Source organism: Daktulosphaira vitifoliae, unplaced genomic scaffold (assembly GCF_025091365.1).
Source record: "Daktulosphaira vitifoliae isolate Bord-2020 unplaced genomic scaffold, ASM2509136v1 Scaffold_3, whole genome shotgun sequence".
NCBI lineage: Eukaryota > Metazoa > Arthropoda > Insecta > Hemiptera > Phylloxeridae > Daktulosphaira > Daktulosphaira vitifoliae.
The window spans coordinates 26,381,819-26,395,337 of NW_026099574.1; the positions used below are offsets into that span (position 1 = coordinate 26,381,819).

The following is a 13,519-nucleotide window of genomic DNA, read 5'->3' on the forward strand; positions in this document are numbered from 1 at the left end:
CAACTCTCCGAAGAAAGAAAGAATTTGAACATAGTGGATATAATGAAAAAAACTCTCATTCATTATATTAGTAATCATCAACGTCATTAATTTTCAAAGAGTTGAGATAATATACGTCTTTAAAAGTATAAAAAATAAAAATTAGGAGATAATTATGATTGCAGTGAAAAGGAATATATTTATATATTAATATCAATAATCATAAAAATTATTCTGAAATACTATTTTATTTTTTTCCAAGAGTTAAAAGTTGACCTAAATAACAGATTCAAAGTGTAAATTTGTGTAAGATAAGGGCGCCTCGGGAAATTACTCAAAACCAGAGTAAGAAATGATTAGACTCTAATAACTGTTTCTATTAGTTCGTCCTATTAATTTAGAGCTCATTTTTAATGTAGAAACATGCTCGTACGTTAACTGGTATTTTTAATCAAATTAAAAATAGCTATTTTTGCATTTTTGAACAGTTAAGATGATAATTTTAAATAATAATAGTATATTAACTGTGCAAATGGAATTCCGTATTACAGTAATGAAAAAAAAGTAAATATGCCGTCAAAATATTGGAATGGTAATTTATCAAAATTATGAATCAACATGTATCTTTTGATAAAATAATCAATAATAGATCAAACTCGGAACTATGTCACTGTAATATATATATATTTGTTCATTTAGTGTAAAATACAAAATTTATATTACATTAGATATAATCTAATGTAATAATTTTTTATTTGTATTTTCAGATGTTTATGAAATATTTAGTGTAAGAAAATAAAAATAAAATGTATAGAGTTTGTTCTGAGTTTTTGTAACAATAATAATCTTGTTTAAAACTTCAGCTTTGATAACTGCATAAAATATGAATAATGCATACCTAATGTAATGAGCAAAATAATATTTCATTGCGGTGAGAGGTGCAAACTTTAATTAATAAAAACGCTGTTAATAAATTTGCAACGAAACTTCTAAATTAGTTGTCAGATTTAACTTGCTTATTTGCCTAAACTATAAATATCTAGGTTAAATCTGTAAGACACGAATGCCGAGTTGAAGATTAATTTGTTGAAATTTGAGTAGCATTAATTTATTACAAAACTTCTAAATCCTGTCTGGTGAATTAACCATGCAAAATCGTAAGAACTGTTGCTGTGATTCAGTTGATTTAAATAAAATTGATAATCACTAGAGTTTTGACCGACACGGTGTAAATAAAATATCACTTGTTGAAAATTACCTGGAATTAAAATAATATTAAATCACAACTATTGCTACAGTTTGCCCATAATACTGAATCAAGAGATTAAACAAAACTGAAGGTATATTATAGGAAACATGCCAAATTCTCCGAGGAAGACCACCCGCCACTGAGTATCCGGTGGACTAGAAAAATAAAACGGATTAAAACGGCAAAATACAAATCGGAAAGACGTAAAAGCGGAAAAATTCGTGGGAATCAAAACATATTGTTAAGAAGACCCCTACACTGTGATCTTTATTTTGAAGCGTTGAGAAGTAAATAAAGAAGTGCAAGTTTTTGAAAGCTAGTTGCCCACAAGAAGCTTTTATAAATGTGTCCTTCTTTCAATGCAATGTTGTCTAAAACAAAACAAAAGTATACGATTTTTTGAGTATGTACGTGATATAAGTCATATTATATAGTATCAAAAAAAAAAAACAATTAGTTAAAGAAAAAAATTATTAAATTTTAATTTTATTTAAAAGTAAAGATTTCTAGTTTGATATCGCATTAAATTTTAATCTCTAGAATTGATTTTTTATATAAATTATATTTTATTTTATAATTATTGTTTTGATATTCGCAAAATGTATCACATAATATAATAATTGTTATTACCAAAATAAAAAAAAATTATTTAATAATTAAATATTAGTTAAAACATAATGAAGACGTGTCAAAGAACAGCTATGATTACATCTGTCAGTCATGAACATTACTATCATAATAAAGCGTTCCAAAGTGAATCTGTTAAATTTTTTTAACAGATTAATTCTAATAAATTTTGAACTACAATATTAAATAACAAATGCTTAAAAAAAATTATCAAACCGATTGTTTTTTTTTAAAATCTCATAGAAGAACAATAATTGAACAAACTTTTCTTTCAATTTTAGTACATTAAGTTAAAAAAATTGTTTTGAAATATTTAAGAGTTGTCCGGAACATTTTTAAAAATTAAAAAAAAAAATTGTGTGCGCCTAAAAATTTTGGTGGTCTCTTTCAAACTATTCATGTTGGTTGTAGGTTTTTCTTTGGATTTTTATAAAAAGCATAGCGTAAGACAGCTTACAAAAAATATATATAGAGTGGAACATATCTAATTGACATTTTTTAGTCATTTGATATAATTAAAATTTCTCTGAAATGTTTTTTTTAATCATTTTTACATCCTTTGATTACGTTAAATTAAATTTGTTTATAATTATAAAAAAAATTTTTAATTTTTTCAAAATTTTAAAATAGTTTTTTTTTTAGAGCTTTACATACAAAACTTTTGATGAATCGATAAAAACTATAGAAAAAATACATTTTGAGTTACAAGCATTTTAATGTACTATTATATATTTATCACTAGTTAATTTCTCCCGTCTAGTTAGAAATAAGTCAATAACTTCGCTAATCCAAAAGCCGTTTTTGACTGGTAATTTTCTTAATTATGGAATTAAATACGGAATTTACTATGGAAGTAAAAGAAAGCAATAAATAATTTATCAATAATATTTTTATTTCATCAAAAAATCTTTTAACTCATTAAATTCTGATGATGTGTATAAATTAATAAACAGATTATAGTAAAATTAATACCTTCTAAGCTTCGCCTCGAAGTTAAAAAACACTACTCAATTTTTAATGCGGTATCGAAATGATATTTTTGAGAAACCTTTTTAAGAGTTATATTTTTTATGAGAACTGAATTCAAATGCCATTGAATTTTCAATTATATATATATATTTTCCAAGAATTTGATAATATAAGTTGCGCTTTCATTAGACTCTAATGTAGTTATTACAGGTGACATTTATAACAATGCTCACAGCCATTAGTCTATAAATAATAAAATTCGTTTTTTCTTATAATGTAATAATAATTTAAACTTTTGAAATATTAATTAACAATTATGTTGGTAGATTTCTACAAATAAGTAAACGGGTAAAACAATGACGCACGAAGACGAATAATAGCTCCGAATTAGTTCTTATAACGCTCCATAGGTACTAGCCTTGTGTGTATACAAGCAAGTTTCGGATGCTGTAATTCATTCTTATCAAGAGTAATTCAATTAAACTCGTGCGAAGCCCACAATATTACGAATTGCGTCATCTAAGACATTTTAATGTGCCAACTGGGTATATATACGCAAAATTAATATTATTCATTCATTATTGTGCCGTTGTATGTATAAAACAAACGATGAACAGCTATATAAAATTAATCATTTATTTACTATACATTAAAAAATAAATTCTTAATTGGATAGTTAAATCATTAATGATATAGTATAATTGACCTTACAAATGAGTATTAGTTCACTAGCTTAAAATTTTTATTTATCGAATAGTTTAAAAGTTATGTCATGTAGTAATCTAAATAAAAACTAATACTGAGTCTACATCAAACCTTATAAATTAAGATAGAGATCTTTATTGCTTGTATTATTTTCACAATACTGTTAAAATAATAATTTGAACATTTTTAAAGCTATTATACTTTCATAATTTATTTCATTTATAATCTCAAAATAAGTTAAATATTTGTTAATTTAACTTTGAAAATATTAACTTGATATTTTGAATCAATATAATTGTTTTAATAAATAATGAGTATGTATAATGTTTGCTGCTGCATAAATTAATTAATAGACACTTTTTGTGACTAATAAATAAATGTCATATAAATTTAATTACACTTTTATATCTTTTTCGTAGTTACATTTTTAAGTACTATGTAAGTAAATTTTACTGAGTAATTATTCTTAAGATTTAATGTTACATAGGAATCAATTTTTTTTACAATTAAATGGAAAATGGTCTAAATAAAATTTTGATTGGTCGATAAACCAATGTGTTATTCATTTTTGAAATATAAACATTTGAATATTTAGAAAAGGTTGGAATGGAGTAGTGTTTAATCACACTAATTTTTACCATAACGCACAGATAAGAATTCTTCTACATTGCGTGCCCCACTCGCCTTTAACTAAAAGTTATAACAACTCTAAAAATAATAACTTTTTATCCAGCAAATTTTTACGTTACTTATTTTTACAGTTTAAAACTATTATATGTACAAGTTTTCAGTAAGTAAGGAAACAGGTCGATTGTTACAACAAGAACAATACAAACCTAATTTCTTACTTACTGAACACCGTTTGTAATAGGAATATGGTAAATCGAATATGCGTTTCACTATAATAATTATGAAATATTTATAATAAATATTTCGCATAATAATTATTGAATCAACTATTGTTTTTCGATATGATTTAATATATCTTTTTTACGCGTTAAATAATTTTTTAACAATTAATTTATTATGCATGATATTACAATGTTCATTTTTCCTGTGCTATAAGTTCAAAAGCAATCAACTAGATTTACATCTATATTTTACTTGATAATCTATTTTTGTCCAAACTTTTTGATCGATGTTCCAAGTATATAAACAACTTTGTTTTAGTTTTAAACAATATATAAATAGTTTAAGTACGCGGGGCGCTAATTTTGTAACGCGAAATTGATACAAAAGCGGTGGCTTGCTGGAGTGCTCAAAGCGACAGCGAGGGTGATTGAACAAATCTTCAGAGCTAAACAAGAATACTGAGCAAGTCTCGTGGGATTCTGGTTACCCTTCTAAGTGCAATTACTTTTTTTCATAAAATATTCGGTGGATAAAAAGTAACGGTGATTAAGACAAGGATAAAAAATGTATTAGATTTCACGAACGAACTAGACTCCTGGGAGAGGATACAGACCAAGAGAGGTAATGTTTAAGAGATAATAAAAAAACGATAGGAGTGTACAATGTGATTTACCACATTTTTAAACTAAATGTATTTTAAATACAAAAAAAATCTTATATTATATTATTTACTGTTATATTTAAAAAAATATTCTCAATGGATTTGAACTCATATACTGATAAGGATATTGTATCACATACTAAAAGATATTAGCGTAGTTATTACGAAGACACCGGTTCAAAAAGCTCTTGAGACGGTCGCGGTTTTTTATCTTTATTTGTTTCATTTTTATGTTTCATCATCAGTTTTGCATCACGTGAAAAATTTGTATTTCCATGTCATTCATTTTTAATAATTTATTTACAATCATAATTTTACGATTTTTGTTAAACAATATTTTTGAGCATTACAAAACTAACCATTTAGTTTTAAATATATTACTTTAAGTAAATAATATTTCTAAATGATAAATTATGGAATATATTTACTTAAAAAATGATTGTCAAGCCAAGTACATGGTGGAATACATTTCGGTAAAATAACCTCACGAGTTATTAAGTAAAAGGAGTGTTCAGTGTCTGCGATGTTGTGTAATGTCAATGTATACCACAGTAATGTTATAAACATATTTTTTTCATTTTTTATATTTTGCGCTCGCGTAAGACGATACGCGCGGACACCAGTTGTATGTGCATTTTTCAAGGCGGCTGTGGTTAGCTGAATCAGTTGAATAATTACTTAACTGATCAATAAATTACAGTTTATTGGCGGTGCAAAATTACGCATCTGCAAATAGTCTCATACTAAATGCTTTTACCGCAGTGTGTAGCTACTCTAGTGTTTGCTTTAATAAATGACCCTGGCCCGTTCTAATAATAAATGCACACTTACCTTTTATAAAATAAAAGAGAAGTGGTATGTTGTTAAAAGTATGAGAAAAGAGAAGAGACTAGGGCGGGTTGTATGAATGTGTTAGCGTTTATGACGGCCGGAGAAAAGTATTGCTTTGGGAAATCATCTCCAACTCTTAAATCTCGGTTTTATCAAATAGGCAATGAACGTTGTTCAAACCAATTCGAGTCTCTCTTACTTTTGATATCAGTCTCGGAAATCTCCACTACATTGGATATGCGATCGACCACCGCGGCTTGTGTATTGGATTTCATCAGGTGTCGCCCGCGAGATCTTACACGGTACATAAGAACTTGGTATCGGATTTGTAGGACAGCGGCGACATTGGATAAACTCAACATTGTCTTAAGCGTACATAATTTAAAATATATGTGCACATTATATTTATCACTTATATAATATTGTGCATACGTTGTATATCTAAAAAATTATCGGATTTCTCAAGGCGTTCAGACTAGGTAAAATAGCAGAGTGTGTGTTATAAAATATTACTTTAGGATAAAACGTTAAGGATCAAATGTCTGAGGTTACTTTGACGAGGTCATTGTGGGGTACAAGTAGGAAATATTGATTTTAGTTTAAAGAATTATTAGCAAAAATTGATTTAAACTAATTATATTTGAAAATTTTATTAATTATTTATTTATTTACATCTATTGATAATTCATTTAGAATTTATATAATCTATATATTCGTAGAGTATAAATATTAGTAAATTACATCAAAAGTTTAAAATTTCATTTTACTATTCAAGAAATTGTTTTTAGTTGTAAAAGTGAAGAGTGGCTTTTATTACATTTACTATAATATCGGAATATTTTCATAAAAATAACTTGCTGATAGTTACAAATAAATAAAAAATGGCGTCCTGTACTTTACGGTTCACGTTAAAGTTGGGTAAAATAAATGATCCAATTGTCACGTTCATAAGTGAAAATAATTGTAAGGCTCCAAGATGAATGTAACAATGTCACAAAAGAACAAAACTAAATTGAATGTTTTAACCTATTTGTTGTCATTGAACATGTGTTACTGATAAACTAAAAATAAGAACACATTTGTCGCATATCGCTTAGAGACTTTAAACGGTTATTTATCCAAAACTTTATTTGATAATATATTACTTCTATACACTATGTGAATGGATGTGACTGCACTCTTAAATGAAGGATTGAAACATCTGGTCGTGTAAGATTTATAGAATGTTTTTTTATTTTATATCTTGCGTTGAATTAGTCATATTATTTATTTTTTAAAGTTGAAAATATTTTCCATAAGTAGAAAATTAATCAAGGTCAGAATATTTATTTACATACATATTTTTGCTCCTATTCAAGTCGATCACTTTTATATAAGGTAAAAAGTTAACGATAATTTATTAATACATTTTTTCATCACTTTAAATATTCCTTGAATTATTTTCAGAAATTAGTTAAAACAATATTTTCGTTAATGATTATAATCACTTAATTAATTAAATAATTATCTAATGAATAGCAAGTTCAATATTTAATAATATTACATTAATACGATGAGCTCTAAGACTGGGAAAACTCGATTAAGTAAAGACTTTTCTTTCAAGTTCATTTATCTTACATTAAATATTAAATTTTATAGTTGCAAAGAAAAATTTACTTTTTTTAGGCCTGTTAGAAAAATAAGTTTCCCGTTTGTCTATGTAACTGTACGTTTTAAATACATATAAAGAAAGTGTCCCACCCATTTTAATAACTTTTGACCCAACGAATATTTAGCATCACTTTTTTTATACTAATTTTTACAGTTTAGGGCTACGTTAAAAACTTTTTTTATTATATGCCTTCACGAGAAAAAAGTAAAAATATATTTTTTATTTTTTTATTTATTTGAAATTTAAACCATATTTCTTACCTGTTCTTAAAAAGGAAAATTAATGATTCGAAATCAATTTTAGAATCAGTACTTATTGAGTTACAATAATTTTATTACATTCTCTGCCCGGATTCCGCATCTACCTTATGTATTAAAATTATAGTAAAATCAACAAGTACTGTATTTTTTGTAATGTTTTGTAAGAAAAGAACTATAAGAAGCCTATTTCGAAATTTTGAAAAAAATTAAACATTTTTATTTTTGATTAAGTTATAATATATTATAAGTTAAATAACAATATACTTTGTAATCAATGACTCAAGAGCAAGTAATTAATCATTTGCATGCTAATTGTACATTTTTGCTTTATTGTTTAATGATTATTTATAGTTTACCTTTGAGTATCTAATAAAGTTCGAACAAATATAAGCATGTTAAAAAAAATGGAAAGAATTGAATCATTTCTGACACTTGTAATTAATCTATTATTCGAGTTTTTTTTAACTGTCAAAAATTATATTATAAGTAATGTTTTGGTGCAGTTTTTTACTTTTACAGAAATGCATATTTTTGATTTTATGCATTTTATGTTGGCAAATTTCTTTTAGAACTTTTATGAATAAATAGTATTTCAAATAAAAACTAACTTAAATTTACTAAAATCAATGAATTTTTGTAAAAAAGTTCGAGGTTGAGGTAAAATTGAAAATTAATTTTTTGTTGCACTAATATACTAGCGTAGACGGACTAATTAATTTTTAATTATGATTTATAAATATTTTATATGTGTCATAAGCTATGCTATGACATATTCTTTATTAGAATAAATGCAGATTGTAATTAAAAATCACAAGTTCATTATATTATTATTTTTATTGTGTTGGCGTTTATGAAATTTGCATTCGTGAAGTGAATTATTTAATATGAGTTCCTATACTAAACTGATTGAAATACGAATGGAAACGCAGTATGCTTTGTAAGGTATTAAAAAGTTTGTTATTTTACTTTTTAAAATTCTTATATTATTCATGAACTATGATTATGTAAAAAGTAAACATCAGATATGTGATATTCATATCATGAATGTGAAGAATTAACATTACACGTGATTTACTAAATAGGTTCGTATGACTTTCATTTGCATACAAATAGTAACGGATTTGTCTAAGTAATCTATTTTGTGTGTTAGTAGTCTTTGACAGTCACGCTTATAGATCAAGAAAAAAATAATAATTCAGCGGTACATAAATCTTGAGAACACGATTTTTTAAATACATTTAATTTTAAAATAAACATATCTGTTGCTCGCGTAACTTTAATATAGTGCATACTTAAAAAATCAGAATACACATTTATTTTCCCTGCGTAAATTACCCGTCTTAAGAATTAATTAAACGTCTCGAAGTTCGTCCAGATAGTTTTATAACGTCATTTGGAAATACACTTGCGGGTCTCCTTGAGTGAAAGACCGAAAAATGGAAACAATTAAGACTTGGATAACGCAGTGGTGGTGATCTTTGTAATTACACCAAAAGCGGGCTGCGACATAGAATAAGCGATGCCATAACACGCAGGGGGAAATTTAAAGCTCATATAATTAAAGATTAAGTCAGGCACCGGTGTGAAGAAGCCTTTTTGATGTTACCGCCCGAGCCAAAAAGATTACCCTGTAAGTCTTTTCTTGGAAATTTCTTTTACCAGTACAGTAAGTACTCTAATAAATTGTCTAAGTGCACAATGCTTTAGCTGTTATACTATTGTCGTCTTACTGTATGACCTAGTTCCTACGTGTTATCCTAAACGAAATATACTATTGGGACTAATATGTCGTTTAACGAGTAGGACGGTTGTGTATTGCGAGTTGGGCGAGAGTCGTTTGAACTCTAAAATGTCCTATAATGCTCGGTATATGGCTCGGGTTAATGAAGATAAATACGAGGTCTCCAATGACGCAGCCTATCTCTTGGACAGAGGGATGCATACGTATTATAGTGAGGCTTATTGAGAAAGTGTAGAGAAATGGCAAAGCGAATAGTTGAAAAGATATGAGGGATAATATAAGGCGTCAAAATTAGACCGGAACAGGAAATGAGTCCAAAGATGGAGGTACCGGAAACTTAATCTGACCCTAGGCCAGTAATTCTGAATTTAAAACTTGGAACAAGTAAATAAAATAATGATCATACAGTTTAAAGAATATACTAATCATTGAAATTTGAAGGTAGTTTTTAATTTTATTGTCAATACTTAAACGAATATTATTAATTAGTAATTAATGAGATTATACTATTATATTAGAACTTATTACATGACCATAAATGATTATTTGTGAAAATTATACCTAACTAAATATGACACTATAAATTTACGATTTCATTAATCGACATAATGTATTATAAATATTGCAATTTATAACTACGTATCAATTATTATGAATTTATATAACAAGTTTAGTTTACTTAATTTAATAAAATTATTAGTAAACTGAAGAAAATAACAATTCTTTATTATTAAATAAAAAATGTTTAAGTACATCATTATACTATGTATTTAAAATAAAAAATTATTACATAAAAAAAAAGAAATTAAGTTGCCAAGAAATTTAAAATAAAATCAATAATAGTAAATTTCAATTTTTAAATTGATACCGTTGATTAAAATTTCATGTTAAAGTTTTAATTGAAGAGTAGTATTTCAAAATAAACAAGTGCCAAATTACATATCAAGTAAGGTACTTATTCTTACTATATAATTTTCAAAAAATCCATTAGTGAAATTATAATTGGAATGGTTGTAATTTACCTTTATAAAAAAATTAAATCTCAAAATTAAGTTGTCACAAGTAATCACTTTTCAGAACATATTTTTATAATTTACGGTTTTTTTGATATGATCAAAAATTACAAACAAGCACATCTTTACGCATATTTGTTTAGGTAAACCTGTACCAGTTTTATCAAAGATTGAACGTTTTCAAATCTGCATGAAAAATTGCACTAAAAATTAATTAAAAACAACGTATTTGACTTTAGCTGTTGTAAAAACCGATCACTACCTAAATGGATTACCCATCCAAGAGAATGAGAGAACAAGTGAATTATGAAGGCAATTCATATTCTGCATCTCTCTTTTTCATTTTCTCTCACACACAAACACTCTTTCATTCTTTGATTAATTGTTATTCCCAGTAATAACGGTGGGTAGTTTGACTTTTTTTTTTACATTTATCAACTTTTTCGCCAAGAACAGTAATTAGTAAAGACAAAATTTATACACCCCTGGCCTAATTTTACTAGAGACTTACTTCTTTATCCTTCTGAAACTAGTTAAAAACAATTATTTCTTCGTAGAAAAATGCGATCAAAGACAGAATTTAAAGTTTGCAACCAATGTTAATTTTTTATACAACATTTAATTGTTTTATTTTAATGTGGTTATGACGAGATATCATTTAATTAATATTTTCAAAAATAAAATCGTAATGTCAGTATAATTTAATAAAGTATACGAACATTATGATTCAAGTTTTTATTATTAACCAACATAAAATTCATATAATCTTGTAGTTTCTTAATTTATATTAATAATTAATATATAATTCACAACTTAAATAATCAAGGGTATTTTATCGTTAGTCGAAACATTATCTATCATGGTAGAATAGATTTTAGGATAAAGAGATTGTCAAAGTTTATAACACAATCCGTGTGGTTATGTCTCCCAATATAGTAGAAACTGTTGGGAAACTAATTTCCTAGATTACAGAATTAGAAACATAATGTATTTCTAAAGTTTCTGGAAAACTTTCAAATAATTTTATGATATTTGAACTTAAAAAATTCACTGAAGAAAATAAAATGTTGATGGTCGACAACAACTTTAGGGTAAATTTTTTTTGAGTTGCAATCATTTTAGTACACAGAATGAGTATCTGTGTAAGCGGACTATGCGTTATAAATATACACCAGAACGAGTTGTACCCGTGATACTTACCTACTCTAATTATCTGAATGTCTGTAGCTCATTAAGTACTTATACTAAAGTTGTTATTGACCTATTGGTTATTAATGTAAGGACATGACTAAAAAATAGCTATTTTAAAATTTCAAAAAAAAATAATAATATATTATTTTTATCTTATTAGAGGTAAACAATAGTAACTGTGATTTATATGCAATGCAAAACTGAAAACGCTATATCTTAATATTTGCTCGATCAAAAATTATTAAAGATATTAGAATAGGGTGGGAACCTGTATATTTTCACATAACATGTAAAAAGAATGATGTAATAATATTTTTTTATTGTATATTAGAGAAAATTCTTCGAATGTGGAATATGTATTTAATATGGTATGCTATGTCATTTTATGAAATATGTATCGCTACTTATTGGTTTCTGTGGAAACAAAGAAAACATTTAATCGTTTTGCTAATCATATGATAGAATTATCAATATTCTGTTATCATTTAATGTAAAATAACATTGTATTTCACATAAAATACATATTCCATATTCGGAATGGTTCCTCTGTTATGCAATAAAAAGTCATTATTTTAGCACAGTTTATTACTTTTCAAGAATATTTAAATCGATGAAACTAATAAACGCATTGTAAATAAATGTATTTTCAGGTATCGATATTTTATTATATTTATTTCGTATATGTCATTAAAAATAAATACTTTTGAATTATTAAAGAGTATTTTAAATATTTATTTATGGAATATATTCGTGAAGGTCAATCAAAAATTAGGCAAATATCTTAAGGGTGGTTATTTTCTATGATAAGTAAGTCTTATAACATACGTGACTTTAATTAAGTAACTGAGATAATCAGTTGTATGATTCATGTTTATTGAGATTGTGTATTAAACGTTGTAAATACGAATACCATAAGCTTCCACCGAAAATTTCTAAGAATTATACATTAACTCGGTACAAAATAATTTATTATGTATTACTCAAACCATACAAAATTCTAATTAAATACGCTCGGTTAGTTTGCATTTAATTTTGAATTTAATTTATTTTCATTAATTTATAAATCTAAAAATTTTAAATACAAGTTCCTGTAAGATACACAAACTGTTTTTTAGACGGCAAAGGATTCATGTACATTTGTAAAAAATAGGAAATGTTTGTAATTTAAATTAAGAAAGAATGATTTTTATTGTATCTAGTTATTATATTATAAGTAAGTATTGATAGATACACTGGCTAAATGATTATTGGAGCGGCTCAGCATACACCAACTTCAAAAAGATGAACATAATAGAAGACTGTCATTGTAAAAGGATAAAACCAACGATGGTGGCCGTTGAACGTGCTGTTGAGTGTATTACTCGACATCTAAACGGTTGGCTGTCCTCGGTCGGCCGCATCCTGTTCTTTTACACCCGCCGTGAGGGTCAAAATAATTTGACACTGGGGCGACGTCCGACCAATGTGTACAATCCTTTACGGTCCATTGGTATAGTTCTTAGAGATACTATAGCTTTTGCGATCTATCGTTATAAATATTGTGTCGGAGAAGGGTAAAAGAATAAAGGTTTGAAAAACATTGTCAAATATATTAATTTCGTTTGCACGTGAACGCTGTTGATATCATTTTCTTTTCGTACTCAATCGTCCGATAATGATGATCCAATATCTCATACCGCTCCATTTGATTATGTTAACGACCGGTGGACAGCGGTGCTTTGACCCAGATAAAGGCTAACCATTATTAATAGGGACGTATAAAGAGTCACACAGCACATACACATAGTCCA

General features: G+C 26.6%; 2 protein-coding genes across 2 annotated transcripts in view; one reads left to right on the forward strand and one right to left on the reverse strand.

Annotated features, from left to right (window-relative positions):
• Positions 1–13,519, reverse strand: part of LOC126900197 (uncharacterized) — a 359,021-nt gene that overhangs the window by 12,810 nt on the left and 332,692 nt on the right. The gene's annotated exons all lie outside the window — the stretch shown is intronic.
• LOC126900198 (uncharacterized) overlaps positions 1–13,519 on the forward strand; it is a 66,607-nt gene that overhangs the window by 414 nt on the left and 52,674 nt on the right. The window lies entirely within an intron of this gene.